Here is a 27,076-nt window from a genome sequence, read left to right as displayed (position 1 = left end):
TGTTGTTGTTTTCAATTACATAATATTCAGATCATGAAGAACAAACGATGAAATTCCAACAAAATCCGTTATGTTTTTTATTTTCTCAAATTTGATCAAAGATGCATTTTGTGTGAAGGATAATTGTGTCCAATTTAAATTATATTTAGTTGATAGACTTTCCTTCTTGAGTCGCCTCCAATTGGAAATTGACTCACGCTAGAATTAATTATTGTCGAATATTTTTGAGAGGCTTGAAAACTTTCCATGTGTTGTTTGTCCTGTAGATGAATTTTTTCCATAGAGATAGAAAAGTTAGGGAGAATCTTCTTTGCATACAAAAATGTGTTTTCTAGAGCAATAACTTCATCCATCTACTCAATGCTATTACATCGACAAAATTGAATTTTGTGAGGCATTTGAAGTGTCCATCACACATCCAGGTTGATGGTTAGAGTTAGTTATTAAAACCTATTGTTTTCCTTTTGAATTATTTTCTTTTTTACTCTTTGTATGCTGGCATAATGAAGGTGGCTAGGGTTATAGGAAAATGATAGTAGAAGAGGGTTCTTTCATAGGAGTAGTTGGAAGTGCGAGTTACAAATGGAAGTTTGCCTCCCCTTGTGGCTTAGAGTGGCAGTTTGTTGAGCTTAACACCACATCAAAATCTTCGAGCTCCATTTTCTATTGTATTTAGGGATTACAATTCTATTTTAATGATTCTTGCAATTGGATACATAAGCAATGTGCCCTCTTGGCTAAAGATAGTGAAACCACCCAAATCAAAAGCCCTAAAGCCTAAAATTCTGATCTTCTTTGTTCTCTTGTTCAAAATTATGATTTCTTCTCGGCAAATGTGCTTCCCAAGACACCATTTCACAAGATATGATCTACAGGATGTGAAATTTAGATCCGAAATTGAAAAGGGTTTTCTCAAAAGTAATTAAAAACACTTATTTAAAACTACAAATTAAAATCAATCCTTAAATTAGTAGCTTCATTAAGTGTACACTAAATATTTAGTATCTAAAAGCCATGATACCTAGTTTTTGTTACTATACAATGCATGATATCTTGTGAGCAACTTGATACTTAGTTTTTGTCATTATAAAATATATGATAGGCTTGCGAGCAATCGGTCGGGGACAAAAGTGGGCTTCTACGAGTAAAGGAGATTACTAAGAAGAGGTACAAGTTGATGCAGAGCCACACTTTGGAAAACTCAGGAGGAATCAGTCACTCAACTGAGTTGCTTTAAGGGGCATCTACAACCTTCAGGATCACACACGATATATATTATAACCACCCATTGTGATTTGAACCAACTGTTCTTATCATTATTATTATTATGAAAACACAACCAGAGATACCTTAGAATCAACTCATAAGACTCCTATAACCATCCACTAGATTTAAAACTTTGAAAATAAATCCCCCCAAAAATTTCTTCTTGCTGCCTCCGGATAGACCTGCACTCAGACATGAATAAATTTTGAACCAGACAATATTTTCTCAATGAAAGCATTAATATTTTTCATAACTAGTTTTCAAAAAACATATAAAAATTTGAGAGAAATCCAACGGTTCAAACTTGAGATATTGACCCTGCATCAGAGTACATTTTTCTGCAAAACATTGCTTCTTGCTATCTCTAGATAGACCCGTGAACAGACATGTATAACTTTTGAACCAGACAATATTTTCTCAATCCAACCATTGATATTTTGCGTAATTAAGTTTCAAACAACATATAAAAATTTGAGAGAAATTCAAAGGTTCAAACTTGAGATATTGACCCCGCATCAGAGTACATTTTTCTGCAAAACATTGCTTCTTGCTGTCTCTAGATAGGCCTGCACTCAGACATGAATAACTCTTGAACCAGATCAAAACTCTTCAATCTCTCTAGTGAAGATGGGCGTAATTAGGCCTATAATAACATATCAAAAGCTCATGAAAATCCAACGGTGCATTTGGGAGATATTACCCATGCACTGAGACTAATTTTTTGCAAACATACCGAATTCGACCCAAAACTAAAACTTTTTAATCTTCTGCAAACTATCAACTTTTTTCCAGTGAGAAGATAAGAAAAATCCGTTCAAAACTCAGACCATCGAAAACTTGCACAAAGACAAAATGAAAAAAAACATTCCATATCTCTCCAAATTTGATTCGTGTCTTACATAGCCGACTGGCTCACCCTTAAAACTGACTTTCTTTTTCCTATTAAAGGATGTGAAACGTTTTCTTCTTATTTTAGAAAAGAAGAATGTCTTCTATCCAAAAAAAGGATAAGAATCTGAAACGTTTTTCTACCAATATTAGACAGTCGTTTTCTAAGTCAGGAATATTCCAAAAACTGCCTACTACCTATTATTGGATTCTAAAAATCATTAAACAGTCCACCTACGAACTAAAAAAAAACTATTCTAATTTAAGATCCACACACCTGGTCCTAGGTGGCTATATCTGGAGAGCTTATCGAACTGCTACTCTAGGTATGCCACCACATGTAGGACGTTATTACAAAATTCAAAAACTAAAAGCATTTAAAACATAACATTAAATTCCCTATTACATTTTCAACAATTTTGCCTCCTATAGCGTTTCTCTTCTCTGCCACTGCAACACAAGTTTGCTATAACTAAAATGGACATGTAATTGTTATAGCTATAAAAATGTTTTCTTGAGGTTGTTGTATATGATTTTATAATGATGCTATTCTTCAAATAGTCTACCAAATCTTCTTATCGATGTGCTATATGTTACTCTTTTACTTTTGATGGGACTGGGCATCAAAGTGACTCTTTTCAGTAGGATTTTGAAGGACATGCTCCATGACACAGAGAATCATGTTTATTATTATTATCTATATAGGGAACAAATTTGATAATGGATTTATTCTTCTCAAGAAATGGACAATATTGGATTTCAAACAGTCTTTTGATCTCTCTAATGCAACTATTTCTATTAATTTGAATATTTTGGTCATCATATTACACCGATTTCCCAATTGGCCAATTTTAAAATTTCATTGAATTTCGTCTAATGATATCGAAGATGTTACAAATGTTCATGGCTTGTGTTGTTAGAATACCTGATCAGAGGCCCAAAATGCTAGAGGTGGCTAGAATGATTGAGTAAGTCAGACAATTTAAAAGCAGATCTCTTCTGAAGACAAATCCAATAATCCCACTCACCAAAAATAGACTCCATCTGACAGGAACACAACTTGTGTTACACCTTAACATCATATTTCATAAAGCATTCCTTTTATTCATAAGATGATTGAAGCTTCATTCCAAAGCTTCAAATAATCTTCCTAATAATTGTCTGTATAAGCATTAAATAGTATGTGGTATTTTTGACCCTTGCAAATATTTTTATCAATTTATTTTTTAATGAAAAGAGATCTCAGCATCGTGTTTCAATGCAGTTGAGTCAAAAATTTGATTGGATGTGATTTCTTGATATTAAATAAGATCCATTATCAATTTGAATTTAGTAGGATTTCACACCCAGCTTCTTAATTAGGCCAGGGTGAGTGAGAGGGGGAGGTTGGGTTGTGAACATTCAATCAATGTGTTGCTATAGATTTGTAGCATAAACAACATGATGATTATTTTTAAGTGGGGGGAAACAAGCCTATCTAAGTTAAAGATTTAAATTGTATAATAAGATTTGTCTTGTTGCATCATATACTTGGTGTGGTTTCTAACTCACCATTACTTTACATGTAGAGAGTCCACAATGACTTATTATCTCAATTGAAGTGGAGTAGAAAGTAGGCATTGAATCCATCCTTAGTGTGGTTTTTTTGTTATAATAACAAAAAAATGTATCTTAAAATCTTAATTATGTTTTTGTTCATTTTAGTTGCATCTGCTTTTCTAACTCCTATTCTTCTGGTGTATCTTGTCCACCAAACATTTAATTTTTATAATGAGTGTCAATGATAAAAAATGGCATGAAACATCTTCCACTCATTTATTTTCTCAATGATAAAAAAGACATGAAACATCTTAACCTGCAAAAACTACAATAAGACACTATTACAACTTTAACTCATCCAAAATAGATGCTTCTATGTACAATACTTCCTTCTAAAATACTACATGTTTGTAGACCATTAACTTTTATACCTTTTCTTTGATTATTTAGCTGATAGGCTATATGTGGAAACTTTGTTCTTGTAGAATTACTTTTTGGCCGGAAAATTGTTAGCCTTTGACCAGAAAACTATCAACCCTTGCCATTAATTATTTTCTGACCAATTTTATCTCACTTCAACTTTAATTCTTATTTTTTTCCTATTTATTTAATTTAATTAGCTATTATCTACACAATTAATTCTTATTTTTCCTTATTTATTTATTTATCTCCATTTTTAACTTTTGTAATTAATTTATCTATACTTTGAACTCTTTTTTTCCCTATTTATTTAGAAAATTAATTATTTGTTATCTCCACTTTTAACTCGTGTTTTTCTTTCTTTTTGTTTAATTTTGATTTTTAAAATTGATTGAAGTTTTAGTTTTTAAATTATTTAAACTAGTTTAGTTTTTTTTACTTCAAATATTAATCTTTAGTTTAGCCAATAAGATATTTGTGGGAGGAGTTTCTATTTTTTAATTATAGTTTTTAATATTTCTCATATTAATTTTTGGAAAATTTTAAAAATAATTATTTTATTCATATATTTAAGCCAATAGGCTTAAAATTAGTTTAGTTTTTAGTTTTTATAATTATTTTTAATGTTTTAGTTATTTATTTATTTTTTAAAATTAGTTTACTTATTTATTAAATAAGATTAGCAATTAGGATATTTGTATGATTGAAGTTTTCATTTTTAAATTATTTTAATTTATTTTTTAAATTAGTATAGTTTTTCATTTAAATATTGAATTTTAGTTTAGCCAATATGATATGATATTTGTGTGAGTTGCTATTTTTTAATATATATATTTTTAATATTTGTCATATTAATTTTTCATAAAAGATTTATGGAGATTGTTTTTAAATAATTATTTTTTCATATATTTAAGTTTGTAGATTTTAAATTAGTTTATTTTTTAATTTTTTAAAATGCTTTTATTCATATATTTAGGCTAATAGACTTTACATTAATAAGTAGAAGATATTTTTCTACAACAAGTTAAAATTGTCGTATTGTTATTAGGGTTTAACTATGTAGTTTTTGAGTCAAACTCATTGACTCATGCTTTTGAAATAAAGGGGTAAAATTTTTATTAAAGATCAGAAAGCACTAATACAAAGAGATCAAGGAGCTAAGGTGCCAAGAAGAAACAAAAGCACAACCCCAAATAGAGATAAAACAACCCACACCATCATCTGTCATCATTCTCAACCCTATCCTCATCAAGAATGCTCCTTAAGTCAAGACAAAGCTCTTGAGGAACCAACTCCCATTCCTCAATTCTCCATCCCTCAGCATGCTCGGAAGCCCATTTCACCAAACAATCAGCTGCCCTATTCCACTGCCTTGGAATATGGGCAAAAGTCACCATTTCCATCAAAGAACTAATTTGCAAAATTTGTTGCACAATCCTAGCCAATTGCCAATTAATATTAGCCACTTTCTATTTAATAAGCAGGTTGATCAAAACCTAGGAATTAGATTCACAAACTATTTTTCTCCATCCTAAAGCGTGAGCTTTCTCAAGAGCAGCACGAATAGGCAACCCTTCCACCAGGTTAATGGTCTGAATCCCATCATAGATCGAAAAGATAAAAATCATTGAGCCCATTACATCTCTACCAATCTTGCCAATACTAGCCAGACTTGAATTGCCCCTTGAAGATCCATCAGTATTGATCTTCAAGACCTTATAGGGGAGGAGGCTGTCATTTGCCAATACTGTCAATTTTTTGCTTCTCACGACACTGTCTCTTAGCCTTGGTTAAGGCCAAAGAAGACCCCAAAGTCCCCAATCTCTCCACCAACTCTATATCTCATTTCCTCAAAGGTAATTCCACTTCACTCTTAGCCTCCATCGTCTCTTGAATCATGCCCAATAACCTCTGCCAAATTTGTTGCACTAGCCTCTGCTCTCCATGAAAAATCCTTCAATTGCACTCAAGCCAAATCTACCATAATAAGAAGATAGGCACCGCAAACCACACCTCCTACAAAAAAAGGAGCCATAGAAGGGGGCCGACCCATCCCCTACCAAAACTCAATCAAGGAGGAAGCATGGACACAAGGAGCTATCCAAACACCCCACCAAAAATGCCAAATTTGTAGGGTGAAAGAGCAATGAAAGAACAAATGGGACAAGTCCTCCTCATTAGCCCCACACATAACACAAATAGAAGGGCTGTGGAATCCTCTCTTCCGAATATTATCCCAAGTAAAACACTTATTCCAAGCCAACATCCAAATTAAATAGTTACATTTTGGCCAAGATAGCTTGTTCCAGACCTTCTTCCACCACTGCACTTCAGGCAGAACCATTTTATGAGACATGAATCTGCTATACCCAGAGGCAATCTTGTAGGTCCCCTTAGGATTGGGAGATCAGGCAAGCACATTGTCCTCCCAAAGAGAACATCTTCTACTAGAGAGGATATTTTGCAGAACCGCACATTCTTCTAGTAGATTGGCAACCGACCATTCCTCTGGGGGCTTCCATTTAGCCAATTCCATCTGAGCATAAGGGAAAAAAGACTTAAAATCACTCACCCATGACCAACTAGCCTCCAAAAACTGTTGATAAAGAAACACTAGGTTAGGAAACTAAGAAGTGATTGGGGGATATCCATCCCAAGAGTTTGACCAGAATTGGGCCTCCGCCCCCTCTTGCAAATCCAAAATAATCCATCCTTAATAAGCTTAGCCCCTTTCTTTAGAGTATCCCAAATCACAGACCCCTTCCCCCCAAGTGGATACCTGGAAATATCAAGATGAGGAATCCCCATGAGATACTTCTGAGAAAGAACCATTGTCTAGCTCTTATCTTGCTCATTGCACCACCGCCAGTAAAGTTTAGTAGCCAACACCTCTCTTGTCAAAGTCGACTACCTCAAGCCTAGTCCCCCGTAATGTTTCAGACTGCACACCACTTCCCATCTAACCAAACTCCATTTGGAGGTCTCCAAGAAGCCTACCCATAAAAAATGGTGCATCACAAAATGTAGATCCTTAAGAAAGCCCATAGGAGCAACCTGGAGCATGCATATATAAATGGGCAAAGCTTGCACAACTGACTTAATCAACTAGACATGAACAACAAAGGATAACCAACGGTGAGTCTAGTGATTAACTTTCACCTGAAATTTGTCCAAAATAACCTGCCAAGACTCCTTGGGAAGCCTACTCATCGAGATGGGAATGCCAAGATACTTCAATGGAAGATTCCTAATCTAAAATCTCAAAGTGTGAGAAATTCTTTGTTGAATAGAGCTCAGAGTATTAAAGAAGTAGATGGAAGATTTTCCCTCATTAATCTACTGTCCTGAGGCAACCAAATACACATCCAAGACCCTATGAAGATTAGATGCCTCCCTTATTGTAGCCATCCCCATCAAAGTAGTATCATCTACAAATTGCAAGTGAGTCTGCGGGGGTAAGGCTCCACTCCACCTCCAGCCTTGAATAAAACCAGACTCCACATTCTGTTTAATCCATCTCCCCAGGCCTTTTGCCAAAAGAATAAACAAATAAGGGGAGAGAGGGTCTCCCTGATGAAGCCCCCTTGAAGCCCCAAAAAGCTCAAAATGGCTCCCATTAATAAGCACTGATAAAGAGATTGAAGTAACACAACTCCAAACCCATTGAATCCAATCTTCTAGAAAGCCAAAAGCACTAAGAACCCACTGCAAGAAGGACCACCTTACTCTGTCATATGCCTTGGCCATGTCTAATTTGATAAACATCATTTTTTCTTTTGATCTGGCCATAGAATGGATGACCTCAGTTGCAATAACAATCCCATCTAGAATTTGCCTACCCATAACAAAACTACTTTGCTCCTTAGAGATCAAATCAACAAGCCCCTTCTTCAACCTGTCTACAATAAGTTTGGAAATAATTTTGTAGATAACATTGCATAAAGAGATGGGATGAAACTCACTCAACCTATCAGCTCCCTCATTCTTGGGGATAAGAGCAAGAAAAGTAGCATTTAGTGCCCTTAACATCTGCTTATTGTGTTGATACTCATGAACCACAGCTAGGAGATCAAATTTGATGATACCCCAGAACTCTTGAAAAAACTCAATTGGGAAACCTTCTGTACCTAGTGCCTTCCATTTCTTCATATTAAAAACAACCCCTTCAAGATCCTCAAGCAAGATATCCTTCATGAGCTACTGATTCATATCTTCAGTCACAAGAGAGGGGATACATGAAAGAACTTGCGCTTCCTTAAGAGACCCCCCTTGCGAGTCCTCTCTAAAGAGAGATTCAAAGTACTGTACTGCCTCCCTAAACATTTTTGGAAAGGGAGAAAGATGATCTCCCCTATCATTCACCAACCCAGAGATAGAGTTACCATGTCTACTGGCTTTCATAGAGTTGAAGAAAAAAGCTGTATTTTTGTCCCCCTTCTTGACGCCACTCAATTCGTGCCATCTGTTTCTAATATATTTCCTCTCATAGTTCCCATTCTTCAAGCACTTTCATAGCCTGAGCCTTGTCCTGAAGCAATTCATCTGTTACCCCCTCCTCTCTTATCCTTCTTGTGATATCATCTAGATCTGCCTAGGCCCTTGCCTTTTCATGGAAGACATTCCCATAGTGCAAATGATTCCATTGTTTGAGCTCAAATTTAACACATTGAAGAAGCTTAGGAAAAAATATACATTGAAGTGCCATAGGCTGGTCTACCTTTCTTCCACCAATCAGAGAGCAAATCATTCAAAGATCAGTCCTGAAGCCACATAAGTTGGAACCTAAAGGAAGGCTTCTGAAGCACCCAAGTTGACTTTATAGAAAGTTTAATAGGCCAATGGTCTGATCCTCTCCAATCCAAGATCTCAGAGCAAGATGACCACATCCCTCCAATCCAGTAACAAGAAACTAGGAACCGATCTAACCTTTCTACAATACAAAACTCTCCACTCTGACGGTTGTTCCAAGTGAACTGACCATTGCTAGGTTTAATATCCACAAGGTTCAAGGTATTGATATTGTCTTGAAGCAGCAGTGTAGAAGGCTCCAATCTTCCAGTACCACCCTGCTTCTCACTCAACTCAAAAATAACATTGAAATCTCCAACCAAGATCCAAGGATGAAAGGGCAACATGGTATGAATCAACCTGATGTGGGACCACAAAGCTTGTTTACCCTGGAAATCAGTAGGAGCATAAATATTGGAAAATAATATGACATCCCCTATCTCTAGGCTAGTAGCAATCATGGACAAAGAGGATTTGTAGGAAATCCACCAAAGAGGCTGGACCTTTCGAGGATTCCATAAACAAACCAAACCCCTAGAAGCACCATGAGCTCCAATGCATTGGCATTCCCCACTTCTCCACAACCTAGGCTTTAGACCTTGCATACTCTCCACAGATAACTTAGTTTCCTACAAAAAGAGAACATCAAGACCTTGTCTTTTGACTAACTCATGAATCACTTTTTGTCTAGGGTTGCTGTTCAAGCCCCGCACATTTAATGACAAAATAATCATTTCAAGGGGGCATGAAAAAATAGAATCCAGAGGCTTAACTGCCCCTAAATCCATCAAATTTTCACTAGCCAATTTAATCTTTTTCACATCCTTTTTTCAGCCAGATTTAACAAATTTCTCTACCCCACCCTTCTTGATATCCTTCTATAGAATGCCCAGTTTGGGAGGAGGCTTAATCTTCACTGCCGAGCTTGAACCAATGTGCTGCCCAATAGCTGGAGAATCCACACCTGCTATTGTAACAACGGGCAAGGGTTCCTACACCTCAGAAGTCCCCTTTTGTTGATCACCATCTAATTGTTGACACTCATCCCCTAGGGGATCCATAGTAGAATCAATAACAAGATCCTCTTGAGCTAAGTCCATAAGCCCATGATCCAAATTGATCAAACTCAGGTTCACCTCCTATTGGCTAAGCTCATCCAAAACCTCAAACCTGTTAAAGGTATCATCTTGCCTTTCTTTAAAAGACCTCTTTTGACCCCTGTTCTGATTCCGAGCCTTGACTGGAACAAAACCATTAGAAGCACTTGCCTCATTAGGAGATATGCTCTTCCCTTTATTTGTCTCAAGAGGTTTGCTCATAGGTTGTGATGGATGGCAATCCTGAGGTTTATTCCTTGGGCATCTTCACTGTAAATGACCATATTCTCAACAAAGACGATAATGAAAAGGAAGAGTTTCATAGTCCAATTGCTACACCCAAGAATAAGAACCGACACACATCTCTATTGAGTCTGGTAAAGGTCTACTTAGATCAATTTCAACACAAATGCATGCAAAAGTCATTACCTTTTTTCCCAAGGTTTGTGATGAAGTCCCTACAGGATTTCCAAGCATTGAGGCCAAAAGATGCAACACATCCTCTCAACAACATTCCACTGGGAACCTTAGTAAATGAACCCATACTAGGACATGATTAGGTAGCTCCTTTGTGGGGTTGAAGCCAACATGCCATGGCTTGATAAACAACCCAACCTTATTGTGGAAATAAGGACCTCCCTCAAACACCCTATTGCAATCAGCAATACAGTTGAAGGTAACCATGAGAAAACAATTTTCTAGCAACATTATCTCCATTTCCCCTTCTAGCTCCCAAGTCCTCTGAGCCCAAACCTCCAAAAATTGCAAGGAAACCCTCATCCCTAAAAAATTACAGTATAGGGAATAATGTGAATAATATTCAACATCATCTGCAATCATTTCAACCAGGGCAACCAGTTTTGGCCTCTCCTTGCACCTCTCAAGACATCCATTGGTCTTCGTAATCCTTGAGCCATTAAATAACCCCAAATCAACAATCTCTAAGTTTAGAGGAAATAGATTTTTGTCAAAAGTCTTCATCCCTTGATTTGAAAACTTAGGGCCTAAAGCTGCCCGAAAATCTATATGAGGGCTCCTCACTACTGTCTCACCCTTAGCATTAGCCATTTGCAAGAACCAAAGAATGGGAAAGGGAGACCCCCCCACCCTTAATCTAATCCCTTCCAACTTCACACCTACACCTTCACTCCCCCTTTCCTCCATAAAAGAGAACAGACTAGGGATGCGGGTTATCAAATCCCTAACAAACAACAATCACTGCCCATGCAAAACACAGGTAAATAGGTATGCACGAAGCAATCTCTGCACACATCAAAAATCTTCTTCTCAAGAGCACAACCCAGTCCACGACTCGACAAGAAGAGCCTCCCCAATTTGCAACCCTTCAACCACCAATCTTCCACTATTGCAACGCTCAGAAGAAACAAAAATAGAGCTAGAGCACAGGTGCCCTAGCTCGAGACACAGGCCAAATGCCCGAGAGTCCTCATCGCAACCGTCATCCTATAATCACTCATTGACTCATGTTTAATGAGTAGTGATTTACAAGAATTCATCTCTCATGATAATAAATAAAACATTTAATAGTCATTGGATCTAGGTGATGCCCACATGGGTGAAGCACAGAGACTTCCCTTAATTATGCTCTACTAGCTGTGATTTACCATATTGTTTGAAATAGAAGTAAATACAACCGATCTATGTAAACACTCATCAGTTTGCAAACTTTTGGATGTATATGATGTTGCCTTTGCAGGTGTGCTTGCATATAGGCCATGCTATCTTAATATAATAATTTTTTTGTTTGTTTGGGGAAGGGATGACACATTTCTCTACCTTGCCTCTTTCTTAGTAGGTAGGCCTTTCTGTGTGGTTTTTCCTTGGTTATTTTTTTGTTTGTTTATTTCATGGATTATGCTTCTCTACTGCACACTCAAAAGTTGATAATAAAGAATCTTCAAACAACTTAGGCTACTATATCCTTACTAGGTGTGTAGTCTCACACTATTCCTCCCTACATTAAATTATTACTTCTTTTCTCTCTAATTTTTTGTTTCTAAATTGGAGATGCTAGGGTTTGAAAATTTATTTGGGGTATCTACCCATATAGTCAATACATTTCAATCTTTCAATTTCTTCATGTTGGTACTACTTATGCTACGCTTGGTTCTAGTACATGATTTCTAACCCTATTGTTAGTATTTCTTCTCTTTAATTTTTTTATTGTTGTAGAAACTAGAACTTGAGAAAAATTGAATGCAAAATGTTGATAGATGCAGATCAGAGGATTGATTTTATCATAAAGGATTTGTGATGAAGTGAACATTGTTGAATTTTTTTTGTTGCAATGCTGAATCTTAACACTTTATTTACATGTGAAATGGGCATTTTTATTTTAGGAGCCATTGGAAGTAGTAAGTAAAAACTAGCATACCTAAGATTTTCATTAATTTTTTTTGTAAATTAAGTTGAGCGATATCTAATTTCAAGATATCTAAAACTCACGAATATAAATAGTTCATCAAATTATATATTACAAAAGTTAGAAGGTTGCAAATATTAAAAAGAAGATTACTAAAAAATTTCAGTTTCACAAATGTATATCTACAATATACATCAAATGCGTAAGATCCAATATTTTTGAATGATATGATAGATCTATTACTCAAAATTTGGATGTGCTAACTTGCACATATCCAAGTATTTTATTGAAACATTTGAAAATATTTTTAGCTAGAAGAAAACACATAGAAGGAAATAAACAGAGTAGAACCTAGATCTAAACAATTGAATCTAATAATACTTTGCTTTTAGATGCATAGTCAAACTTTTCAACTTCTATGACCGTACACTTAACCCTTTGTTTATCATTGTAAGTCTCTTCTTTCATGGCAAATTTAAATATGAATTTATTGAAAATGAATTTTTGTATGATTTCTCCTAGTTTGTCATCATCTTGTTCTTCATCCTTCAATATTTTTAATTCCTTTGTTGTAACACCCATAATCTCTTCTACCGCTTTCCCAAAAATAGTAACCCAAGTGAATGTTGTTTGATCTTGCACTATACATTAAAGCATGTATATGTAATCACATTCAAAAAACTCTTATCACATCTTTGACAATACCAATTACGATTCCTATCATTGTTCACCTTCTTTTTGCATTATCTATCTTCAAATTTTAAGGGGCAAGCCGCACAATAATTTTTTTCCACCTTTATAAAACATAGGGTAGCTTTTATCACTCCCCAACAATGTGCATTAGATTGACCAAGTCCCAAATCATTAACTTGTGCCATAGTTTTTAGCATTTTAGCTTGTCCAACAGATGATATTTTCTTTGTAATAAAAGGGGAAGCAAGACCTTTCCCTTCTGTATCAAACCACGATTTCAATTAATGTGCATCTAGAATATCTAGATTTATAAAAAATTGGGTTGTGCTGATTGTCCCTATAGATTTTCCTCCAAAATCACTGATGCATCTAGCCTTTATAGCAAGAATAAGAAAACTTTCTAAGTCACATAGGTTTTGGAGTTGTTGGCCTTCCTTATTACAAAAGTCACCCCACATTGTGAACTCCACTATGAAACCTAACCTATCTTTCAATTGAAGAGTTCTTTTCTAAGTTTGTGTGGCATTCTTTTTTAATATCAAACTTGATGGATCAACTACAAAAACAACACCAATGATATCAAATATAGAATTTCTTTCCATGGCATCAACTTCACTTATTTATATAAAATTGAAATATCATTTAGGTATAAAACTATCTTCCTCCAAACATAATTCAACTATGGAATTACTTTGTAGTATAATTTCCCAATCATTCTTCAAATGGTTAAATTTTTTATGTGTAGGTTTAAGGCTCCCTTTTGAGTTTGTAAGCAGTTTCCCAATCTCTATGCATTCATAAAATTTATCTGCAACAACATTGAAACATGTAACTCCTACTTCTCCACCATCAAAATCAACCAAATCAAAACTAAAAACTTTTCAATCTCCTCTTGCATTATTTAACTCACGAAGATGAGTCTTTCTAGTAACTTTAGCCTTGATTGTCCATACACTCCTATAAGGATGCAATGTTGCAATAAAATGATTTTTGCAACAACTTTATTTCTTGCAACATTTAGTTGATCACATGAATCGTTGATAGAGTCCGTGCCTACATCATTATAACACAATAATAATAATAAAACATTAAGAATCATTAAACACTATGAGATTTATAAAATAAAATAAACATTTACTAATAGAAAATTATGTTTGCAAAATATAGAAAAGAACTATATAGATAACAGAAAATAATTAATTTCATATAATTCTTCCATACTAACAAGTGAGAAATATAATTTTAATAGAAATCAAAAAGGTACTAATATAATTTTAATATTTGATAGAAGAATGAAATTAAATATCCAACACAAAAATTCAATTTACTAATTAAATATAAAAAACAAAATTGAAGTTAAATACATTATTTAACAAGTGGTTGAGTGGATTTCAAACCTACTTGATCTCAATAGAAAAGGAAATAGTGAGTGATTCAAGAATACTTCAAATAGTAGTATTCAATAAAGAATAATAGATCTCAATTCAAAGACAAAAAGAACTCAAAATTATCTATCAAGTAGTTAATCTCAATACAAAAATATAGTGAGTTGATCACATCGACCTCCAACCCATTCTTGTGCTGGTTGTAATTGGGAGTGTAAAAATGGTAGTAGGGTATGATTGTCAATAAAATCTATTTCATATAACTCTTTTATACTAAGAGGCATACTCAAATATATAAACAATCACTCCCCACCACCATTAGTCATTTTCTAGTACTTCCACACGAAGGTCAGCTTCTATAATTGAAGGCAATGCTAGTTGAGGTGGAATTGGATACATATATTTAGGGAACACCTCTTCCTCAAGAGGCTCTGGAACCACTTTATCAGTTATGAAATGGTCATATCTAACATAATACTTGATTTTTCTAGTATTATCAACATGTCCTATGATAGTTGCTTCAGACCAAGCACCCTTAAAACCATTCTCATCAGAAGAGACTTCAACCTTCATCCCTATATGCACATCCATGTCTTATACCTTTTGCACACTTAAATCAATAGAAAATATTACTTTTTTAAATTATAAGAGAAACATAATTGTTAATAGTAAATACACTTTATATTATTCATGTTAGGGGGAAAAATATTTTTAAAACATAGAAATAAGTGTATAGGTAACAAAAATTAATAGAAAAAATATTAAGTTTATTTTAAAAAATTCAACATTGTAGGGACAATTTTAATCCTGTACTTTTAATTTAGTATTAATTACTTTTCATTTCAAGTCTTGATCACAAGAACCAAGATTTAAAGAATATTTTTTTATAAATTCAGTATTATTGGAGATATAATTCTTTTATTTTAGACTTTCTTAATTTTTGGCATTTCATTGGGTTAAATGTGTTATAGCATGTTACAATTTAATAAATAAATGCTAATGAAAGATACAATTAATGCATATATGTTACACAATTATTATAAACCCTCTACAGATTTGCTTGAGATCCTTTTTATGTTTTGTATTCCAAGAAGCAAGCTTTGCAAACTTACTGTATAAGGAACAAACAAACTTTCAATAATTGGGATTCAAATATCTCCTGATGTTTATAATGTATGAGGCTTTAGAATTGTTAATAAAGAAGACAAAAATAAATAAAATCTATTTCATATTGAGTGTGGTGAACAACTGTGTAATGTCCCTTTTTGGGGACATTAGAAATATTAAAGGGGACATCTTTATAATATTAAAATTGACTATGAGGGCTAAGAATTTATTTATTAAAGGTAAAATTTAATATTCCAAGTGGGAAAAAGATGACAAGGAAAGATAAGACGAAAAGCCAGAAAGGAAGTCGAAGAGTTACAACTACGAGAATAAAAGGAGAAGAAACCCTTTCATTTGGTATACTTGATTTATTATTCAGATTTTAATTCTCTCTTGCGAGAGTTATTCAGAAAAGCTTCAACTTTCAACCAGTGTGAGGACATAGCCCCTTGTGTTGGCAGGTAGTGGATGTAAGCCCATTGTTTGTGGAGATATCACTTCAGGTGTCTCGTATGTGCTTATAGGTTCTTCACTTGGTTTATCCAATCTAAATGTAAAATTGTATGTAAGATTAGATTATGATTTGCTAGTTATTGTATTGTTGTTGTATAATGTAATAACGTGTTTTAGGAGTGTTGAAGGATTACTGGTTTTATCCTAATGATTTGTAATACATTTTCATATGCTTGAATCTTTAATATCATTCTGAGGTAGACAGATTTATTTAAGAAAATACTAATTTTCTGTTGTTGTTCATATTACATCTGCCTGGGCATGCATTCTGAATATTATATTCAAGAAAGAGTTGGTCAAATATCTATCAGGGTTGTTGTTTGTATTTTACCATTGCTAGTTATTTGCAAGGCAGTTTTGTATATTCATGATTACGAGGTTAACTTGAAGGAAAATAAGGAAAAATCCAGTTTAGGATAGTACAGTGCTAGTTCGAGTTATTACAGTGCTAGTACAAGTCATTACAAGCTAGGATGACTAAGGGAGGGAGCACAATATCTAAGTGGGAATTTTAAAGAAATAATTTTATTAGGTTTCATATCTAAGAAGAATAAAAAATTTAGTGTAATCTCTAATTTGATTCACTTGACTATCAAGAGAATGGGAGTGACTGAGGTATACATTACCCTTTCCCATAAAATATAACATACCTGCAAATACAGTCTTTTCCTACTGTTTGTGATGACTAATACGAGCTCTCCTTCAAACTACTTTGTGCATACAAAAAATAAAATTACATTATCTACAACTGAATACAAAAGAAGATAAAATAAATACAATGAGGGAATGGAAATTCTTACTTGCAAAATCCAAAAGATTCGAATGTACTATCACAATTGCCATAAAAATGTGAATTTATAGAGAATAACATTTGAAATGTTTGATATGTCCAATTTTGTAACCAAAAAATCCTTTTATTTCATATGCTTGTTGTTTTAATGGAAATATTTAATTAAGTTGTGGAGTCATTCCATTATGGAGTCATGGGAGATGGGGTGGCAGTGGGGAGTTTTGTTCACCAGTTGGCGTCTTGGGCATTAAAGCTTGATTTTCACATTGAAGCAATGGTAATAGTGGTCTCATTAATATTACTATAGGAAATATTTTCATTATTTGTATAACCCCACATTTGATGTCGATATTGATTTCGTGGATTGCAATTGGTTGAGGCTATGACTTATTGACTATAAATATCGTATTGTTGGAACTAAAATGTTCTCAATAGTTTGAACAAATTCATAAATTGATGTCTTCCAATTGACTTCAATGTACTCATGATGTGTTTTGAAGTTATTAGATTTACTCTTGTGACATTATGTGTGTTCATTAGAAAAATGAAATTGGTATCTAGTGTTAAAATTGGAGTTAGCATAACATATGACGTAGTCGCTCATCTACACCCAAGCACTTATGTTGTTGGCACAGAGTTGTTGAGTAATGTTATTTGCTTACATTGAACAATTTACGCATCTCTATGTTGATATATTTGTAATACATTGTAACAATCCATAGGTTTTATTAGGAGATTGACCAGAAGAAGAAGTGTTAAAGCTTTAATGGTAAACATGTCTAGGCACTATAGACTTGGTAAAATAATGCCTTATATATATATTTGAGGTTATATAAAATTGTATCTCTATTGTTGCTATCGTGTCTGGAGGAAAATTGCTCTATATGTTTGTTGAGGAAGTATTTGACCTTTGATGAGTTCCTAACCAATATATTTCAAATTAGCCAGAGACACTTCATGTATGGACATCGTTACTTATTATTTTCAATCAACGCATCACCAAGAAGACATATCACAACATAAACATATACAAAGAAATTCATTTAGAGGAAGAGCTCTATGAAATACTATATACTCCTCCTAGTACTAGGAAAATAGCTATTCCCTTAACATATGCATCCATCATTGTTGCTCAAAATAAGGAAGGAAAAACTAGACAAACTCTCTGCATTAGTGTTAAGTAATCTTTCAAGAAAGTAAGACAATCATGAGACTCAATGTGATAAGGTAAAATTATGTTTTAATATATTAATATTGTATGAGGAGTGTGGTCCACACTATACAATGCTTATTATTAATTTCATTTATATGGATAGATGAAAATGTGTGTGTGTCTATATATATATATATATATATATATATATATATATATATATATATATATATATATATATATATATAAGAGATATATACTTAGAAGATTTAAAATTATGTATATGAATATATGTTCAAAGTATATATTTGAATTAGATCTTTATCTACATTACATTGGAATGATCTTATATCATTATGTAGAATTATCCTCAAATATTATGTTAGTCTATCTCTTGTTCCTTTATTTCAGTACATACTATAAGAGCTGTTTGACTTGATCTTTTTTGAGGATTCTCTTGCAGGAAAAGGAGGATTGATATTAGATTTGGGGGGAATCTGATGATCCATCAGAAGCATTATTAGATGAGGATCTTACACACACACACACACACACACACACACACACACACACACACACACACACACACACACACACACACACACACACACACACACACACACACACACACACACACACATATGCATATATATGCATGTGTGTGTCTGTGTGCACACACACACCCCAAGATGGTGTACAAAAAATTGGACACCCCCCCAAAAAAAGCAAAATTTTCAAAAACTCGATTGGGTTTTTAAAAACTTGATCAAGTTATTTAAAAGTGAAATGTTGGCCAGGCTTGGTATCCAAGCTTATCCATTATACTTTACAAAACTTGATCGGGTTTTGTAAAGTATATATTTTAATTTTGTCCACATTTGAGGGCATTTTTATACCCTCAAATGACAACAAAAATGTGGATTACTCAACGAGAACACCAAAACTCGATCGGGTTGACCATAAAAGCCAAATCATCTCCATCAATGGCACCCCAAAAACAAGGTAAGTCTTCATTTTATTCCTTATTTATGTATATTTTTTAACAAATTTTGTAGTTTCATTTTGTAATTTATAAGTTTTGTAATTTTTAATTTTTTTTAAAAATATAGATGCATCAAGGAATCCAAGAAAATGATGGAGAGAAGAAAGACCACCTCCTACACAATCAAACTCTCCACACATCATGACCCAACCACAAAATACTCCACCCATTGTGACACAACCACAAAACCCTCCACTAATTGTGACACAACCATAAAACCCTCCACCCATACTGACACAACAACAAAACCCTCCACTCAATGTTCCCGTTCAACAAACACTATCTCCTATGAAACCTTCGCACATATAAATTACATCATTTAACTACTACACAAAAGGACCTCATAAACTGCCTCTCACAAAATAGTGCTAAAATTATCCAAATGGTCAATAGGTTGTAGTCATTTACACTTAATCACCACTCAACCCTAGCGAATACACTTGAACAAATGGCCCAAAATGGAAATGAGGTGTCTAGGGAGGTTACAAAATCGGGTAAATGGAGGGATAGATGTCGTACATTTTGTGCTGATGGATTATCATATCAGCAAGTGAAAGATAAAGACATTAAAAGAAGGTACTCAATGTTCTATTTTCATCGATCCTATATCCGACAACTCCCTATTACACACAACTAAAACTTTTCCTACTCATTGGTGCACTCTTGCCAAGATGAGATCATATTTTTAGGATAGGTGGTATATGGTATTTGACCTACCACCATGTAATAATAATGAGGTGCCTCTATATTTTTTGAGAAAGCTATATTTTGAGTTCATCCTTGGTGAGAAGCTAAATTACTTTGACATCAGTCAGTTCCAAGTTAGAGGGAGAGGCTTTACGTAGGATAGGCCTAGGTCTCACAGGGTGGTACTACAACATGAGAGGAGACATACAACATGAAAAACCATGCCTCATGTTGTGCTCCCAACAATTGTAAAGAAGTCTATTGATTTACAAACTCTTCATGCGGTTGCATCATTGACAGATGTTATAATTGAGCATGACTCATAGTTAGGTGTTTTTCCTTCACCTATGGCCCCTCGACCATCATAAAATGCACCTTTAGGGTCATCACAACATGCAATAGCTCCATCATCATCACTTATGGCACTAGGGTCATCACAGCATGTGACAACTCCATCATCATCACCTATGGCACCTTGGTCATCACATCTTATGACAACTCCATCAACATCACCTACACCACCAGTGTCATCTCCACTTGTGTCACCTATACCACTAGTGTCATCTCTGCTTGTGTCACTTGCACCACCAATTTCATCTCCACTTGTGTCACGTACACCACCAGTGTCATCCTCAGTTGTGCCACCTGCATCGTCATCATGTGCATCATTATAGTCTTCAGGGCCCAATCAACATTTTTGTTTTAGCTGTCAGCACATGTGTGATGGGATAGATATGGATAAGTCTCAGGATGGAGTGTCATCTTATCTATGTGTACATTGTAGGAATAATTGTTATTCATATGGACATGGGGATTTCACACTCACAGATGATTTGATGGCAATGGTCTTCAGTGGACAGGGGACACAAGTTTCTTTGTTTGTTTGAGTTTTGACATTATATTATTTAATCACCTAAATATTGTAAAAAAAATTTACAATTTTTTTATAGATCACTCTAGATTGATATGTGAACAATATACAATGTAGGGTACAACAAGCAATGTGAGAACACCACAGAGTACTCATTCTACTAGAGGTGCAAGGCTAGGAGGAAGAACACCCGAGGTAAAGTTTTTTAAATATTCTTAAAAGTACAATAATATATTGGCTTTAAAATATTGTTTCTTAATTGGTATGACACTAATAACCTTCCTATGGATCCTCTTCCATCTCCTAGCATCATTGAAACCTTCTCATTCATCAAATACATCCAATTCCCATCCACATCTCTTGCTCCTAGCATTAACCAAACCTCATCTAATGAACCTCATGAGTATTGACATGATATTATTTAATCACCTAGAAATATCATAAAAGTAAATATTCTTTAATTTTATAGGGGACTTTAGATTGATATGTTCAAAAAAATGCAATGCAGGGTGTAGCAAGCAATACGAGAACACCGCATAGTACTCATTCTACTAGAGGTGTGAGGCTAGGAGCAAGAACTCCTATAGTAAAGTTTTTTAAATATTCTAAAAAGTAAAATAATATATTGGATTTGAAATATTGTTTCTTAATTGGTATTCTTAAAAGTACAATAATACCTTTCCATCTCCTAACATCATTGAAACCCTCCCAAATTCATCAAATCCATCCAATTCCAATCCACATATCTTGTTCCTAGCATACCTAAACTCCATCTAATGAACCTCATGTGAAATCATCCTCCATATACCAATCCACATCAAAGAAACTCCATATCACATAGGGTGTCTTGTAGGAGTGTGGAGATCATGAATCTCCACTTTTATTTCTTAAGAAGGTGCCAAAAGTTCATTCACATCTCTCTTTTCCTTCTTGGTCTCTTTGTTTTCAATTTCTAGGCCTTGTATTATCCTTCCAATATCATCCTTCAAGTCCTTTTTTCTTCTTTCCCTCCTATGATCTTTTTGTTGTTATTGTTCCTTATTTCCATTTACAACATTATCTCATATTTATAACAATACTCTTTACTATTTTATAGCTCTTGTTGGGGGCTGAAATTTCTCAAATTGATGATGCCACACTTTTTTCCGTTAACTTTGGCCTTGAGAGCTATGCGGTATCATAACTTGCACACCTATCAAGTTTACAATTTGAGTTGAAATCATGACATGTCTTATTGATTCCTCTTATGTTATATTTGTTTCTTCTTTAGGGTACTCCACATAGCTCGAGGTCTAGAGGAAAGGGAAAAAAATAAGCAAGAACACCAAAACAAAAAAAAAGGTATTAAATACAACTCAAATTTGTATTTTGAAATTTATTACGAATGAATGTATATACATGTACTCAATATTGATGAATACATCTGACTTGTTTGTTGAATATATGTAGAAACAATTTAGTTTTGTAGAGTTGATGAATGCTCCCAAGACAGCCTATGTTGAGGCAATGGAAGAGGTAAAATTTAATATTTTCTTTCTGATAAATTTTAGGCTATAGTATGTATTTGTTCTATGTACATATTAAACAATTGTGTTTACAAATGAGTACATGTTTTTTTTAAAGTTTTATAATAATTATCAATAATTTGTCTTATTAACATGTGTTATTTATCTTTTACTTATTACAACACTCTTTGATACTTTGTGCAAATCCTTTCCCATTTCATTTTTTTAGGACTCTCGAGCATCAAAGACGGGTTCAAACATAACCAAGGCTAGAGGTATGTATGTGCAGTCTTAGTTGAAGCCCTTTTTGTGATCTCAATTTTGATTGCTTGTGTGTGATAGAAATACCTAACACCTACTTTGCAATTCTAAAATTTTAATGCTTACCATACAGGTTGTGCCTCATACTAGCATTGATTCATCAGTGCTTGTACCTCTTTCTAGCATAAGAGATCTAGCTCAGGCTGCAATACCTTTTTTATTTTTTTACTCTATTTGTAATCCCTAATACCATTCTATAATGCTAGGATTTCATCGCTTATCATACAGGTTGTGCCTCATACCAGTATTGACTCATTAGTTCTTGTACCTCTTGCTAGCATGGAAGATCTAGCTCAGTCTGCAACACCTTTTTTTTTTTTTTAATTCTATTTGTAATCCCTAATGCCACTCTATAATGCTAGCATTTTATTAGTTATCATATAGGTTGTGCCTCTCAATGGTGCTTAGAGACCCTTAGGGATGCTTCTATCCAGTGTGGTTGATACTATTGGAGGGAGATTATGGATGAAATGAGGTTGGTTCTAGCCTAAATTCGACAAACTTGAGCTAAGAGAGAGTTGTGGATTGCTAGGAAAAGCCAAAATTGTTTATTAGGTCCTAAGTTGGTTAAAAGTTGCTTAATGAGCCAAAAGTTGTTGAATAGGTTAAAATTTGTTAGAGATGGGAAATTGAGGTATTAGGTTAATTAATACATCCTAGGAATCTTAACTAAGGTCCTAGAATAGTCCTAGATGGACCTATTGGACCAAAAGTTATCAAGAGCAAAAATTGCTCAAAAGTTGCAAAGTTGCTCAAAAAGTTGCTTAAGCAACTTTTGAATTTTTTTTAAAAAGTTGGAAATTGACCCTACCTAATTTTTATCGTGCACCCTAACCATCTCCATGGAATATAAAGTCATAATTAGTAGGTTTTTATGTCATGTTAGATTAGGATATTAGTTGTTTCATTTCATGTTGTTAGATGTTCTATTAAGGTCATGTTGACCAAGTTCTTGTTTAAGCATTATGGGTCATAGTGAGTCAAAAGTGGTAAAATGTCATTCAATGGCATAAATGGAGTATAATGTAGTATTAAAAGGTCATAATAAGCTTTTAAACCTATTTAGGGTGTCTAGGAAGCATGAGAATTCATAAAATGTAAAATATGCAAAAAGTGTAAAATTGTCAAAAGTTGCAATCAACAATTTTTGTGCAAGATGGAAAGTTTTAGAAGGTGAATTTTTGTGCAAGATGGAAAGTTTTAGATGGATCTTTGTATTCATATTTTGAGCAGTAAATGTGTATTTTCAAGTTAAGTGGTTATAGTTGTTGCATGTTATCTATATATTGAGTAGAGTAAGATATCAAGGCTCCTTTTGGTTGTTTTAGTTTGCCACTATGTTACCCCAGGTTTTTGGGATGGGGGGATGTGGGGATGGGGAAACGAGTTTCTGAGATAGCTTTTTTTCTCGAAGCAGGGGACAGCAGGGGATGATAGTAGTAACAACTATATAAAAAGTAGGAATTTTTTTAAATATACAGGGAAATTTTAAATATTCATCTAAAAACATGGATAACACATGCTTATATAACTTAAAACCTTAACATATAATGTTTGTGTTAAATAATTTAACTTTAGAGTTCACATGATAGTGGAAATCAAACAAATTATCAAAACTAAAACATTAATTTTATGGGACAACCAAGGGAAAGGATTTAGGAATTTTTTGAGTTTTCGGGATGGGGGGACATGGGGATGGGGCCAATTTTTGCCAAAAATGTGTCCCTGGGTAACATAGTTTTGCCATCTAATGAGTGAAACCATAGCTTTGTTTCTTATTATTAAATACTTTCTTTCGTAATTAATCACAATGGATCAACACCCTTGGAAAAAATGTGATAGTGGCAGATGTGATTAGTGTTGCATATGTATTGGAAAGTTAGTATAGGCTCTTAGTATAGGCATATGTATTGGAAAGTTAGACAAGGAACCCAAGAATCAACATTTTGAAGACTTTTAATAAGAAGAGTTTGATTCCTTACCTATTTCCCAAGGAAGGGTTACAAGGAAGAGCCTCCTTAGGTATGTTTATGGAAATTGGTGTTTGGAGCCCACCAAGGGATATCGAATCTTGTGAATGTTTGGAACACTTAGTTGGCAATGAGTTAATTCTTTAGGAAGATTATTGGGTATGGTGCCGATAAAGATCCTGGAGGATGTAAGATGGTGGAGATGTTGTGAGGTGTGAGAGTTAGTGTTGGGGTTTTCATGAAGGTATAGGTAGATACATTTGGATTAGGTGAGTTGGCATAAGGAAATTTTGATTAGGTGAGGTGGCATTTGGATATTGTGAGGTGTTTTGGGAAATTTGGAAGAAAAATGCAAGAGGATAGCCATCTAAAACCATATAAGTTGAAGATAATTTAATATTTTTTTAAGGATATCATCAAACCCACAAAAAGAATATATGACATACAAATATGCACATGTAACATGTTTTCTCTTTTTTATATACAAAATTTGGCATCCAAATATGCACATGTGACATCTCTTATCAGATTTTTATACAAAATATGGCATACAAATATGCACAGGTTACATGTCTTCTCTTTTATATATACAAAATTTGGCATCTAAATATGCACACGTGACATCTCTTATTGGATTTTTATACAAAATGTGGCATACAAAGATGCACATGTTACATGTCTTCTATTTTTCATATACAAAATTTGGCATCTATATATGCACATTACTGCGAAGTTGCAACATTTCTCATAACATATATACAATTTTTTTAAAATTATTCTACCATATGTAGAATGATTCAGCTATATAGCACACAATAGATCAAGGGAACCTTCTAGATCAACTCTAATCCTTATTGTATGAAGTATTGCCTCATCATCAGATTCACGTACTTTCCACAACTTCTTTTTAAGAGGCCTACCACGATATGGTATCAATGGAATATTTGTTGCAACATTAAGGTTAGAGTAATGAAGAATATGTCTGTGTGTCTCAAACTCCTCAAATAACCACGTGGTAAATTTCTTGATAGGGTACCTACATATAATTGTAAAGACAATTTAAAGTCAAAATTTCAATAAATTAAACATGACAAATTGACTTAAACATATATTCATGGTAGCCTAGGAAAAAAATATACTACCTTCTAAGCCATGTTCTTGTCACAATGATGGATCCTATTGGCTACTCAATATCCTCACCATCAATGACTACAACTATCAGTTTCTTTTTGGGCTCAATACATCGACATAGAAAGTAATTTGTTCCTTCATTATTATTCTCATATGCAATAACTACATATACACAACCTGCATTATAAAGAAGGATAAGTTAATGGAAAAATTGAAAGTAATTTATTTTAACCAACTATTGAATTGATAACTTAGTACTTGGTTCAACTAGGTCAGATATATGCTCAAAATCTATTGATGCTTCAACTTGGTTGAGTTGTAGTGTTGTAGGAAGTTGATATGAATAAATTGGATGTAAAGGTCTCCAAGACCATTGGTCAACCCACTCTTTTGATTCACATTCATCCCATAAATGATGTATACACAAAGAGAAAAAGCATGCAAACTTTCTAGTATGAATACCTAGTGACGCTGCATTTGAACTTTGAAATGAATGCATCTCACTTGATCCTATAAGTGTACAACAATCTTGCAAATTTTCAATGCTAGATTCATGTATCAACCAAAAATATCTAGAAACCATAGGCTTACCTGTATTACTTTGTCCCATCATACAATTGCACCATTGGATATTTGTTTCAACATTTTCTAATATTGTGCCACTTTTGTACTTTAATTCCTCTCCACTAAGGGCTCTTTTCACACATGCTCCAACACCATCATGCTCTCCCTTTCCATGTCCTACCTCAATGACATTCCAAAAATGTTGCACTCCACTTGTCACATGCATCCTACTCAACCAATAGAACATCCTTGCATTCTTGAATTATGCAGTCTAATTGCCTGACCATATAATGTGTTGATTATATCTTTCATCTCTTTCCCTCAAATTGTCATAGAAAACTCTAAAACATCCTTGCACAAAATTTGATGAATGAGTTTGATCATCACTGATATAGAAGTGATACTCTCCTAATATTTTTCTATCATCCTTTGTGTTATCATGTGAATGAATAAATGCTATGTGTACAAAAATTGACACTTGCATAGAGTTTTAGTACATTGGTTGCACTTCATTTTGAGGTTTAAGTGTGTAGTTTTCAGAGAATTCAACAACTGACACAATTGTACCCAAGGAAAAAGTGTCCTTACACAACTTGAATTTCTCATCTAACCATCTAACTCTTTGTGTGTTACCTATGTAGTCATAAACTATTTTATCTTGAAATAATTTCATAAAATCAGCTACACATACATCACTTTTCACTAATTCACACCTATTTAATTCTTTTCCATCTTAACACTATATATAATAGATTTTTACTTTCCAAGAAAAACTAGTGTCTCACCAATTTCATGTATGCTATCTAGATGTAGGCATCTATGTAACTTTTTCAAACCACCACATTGAGGGAAAAAACCTTTCAAACACATGGTCTTATAATAAATGCACCCATCATCTTGTTTACATAGTACACTTGCAATAAATTCTCTTGGTGAGTTAGGAGGTAATTGTAGACCACATTC

At 34.0% G+C, this 27,076-nt stretch overlaps 1 pseudogene; it reads right to left on the bottom strand.

Annotated features, from left to right (window-relative positions):
- Positions 1 to 11,285: 11,285 nt before the first annotated feature.
- LOC149566292 (replication protein A 70 kDa DNA-binding subunit A-like) overlaps positions 11,286 to 27,076 on the bottom strand; it is a 162,049-nt pseudogene continuing 146,258 nt past the window's right edge.

This window comes from Cupressus sempervirens, chromosome 3 (genome assembly GCF_028749045.1).
Source record: "Cupressus sempervirens isolate cs-2001-9-10 chromosome 3, ASM2874904v1, whole genome shotgun sequence".
Taxonomy (NCBI): domain Eukaryota; kingdom Viridiplantae; phylum Streptophyta; class Pinopsida; order Cupressales; family Cupressaceae; genus Cupressus; species Cupressus sempervirens.
Note: the sequence above shows the minus strand (reverse complement) of the source record. Positions and strands in the feature narration are given on the sequence as shown.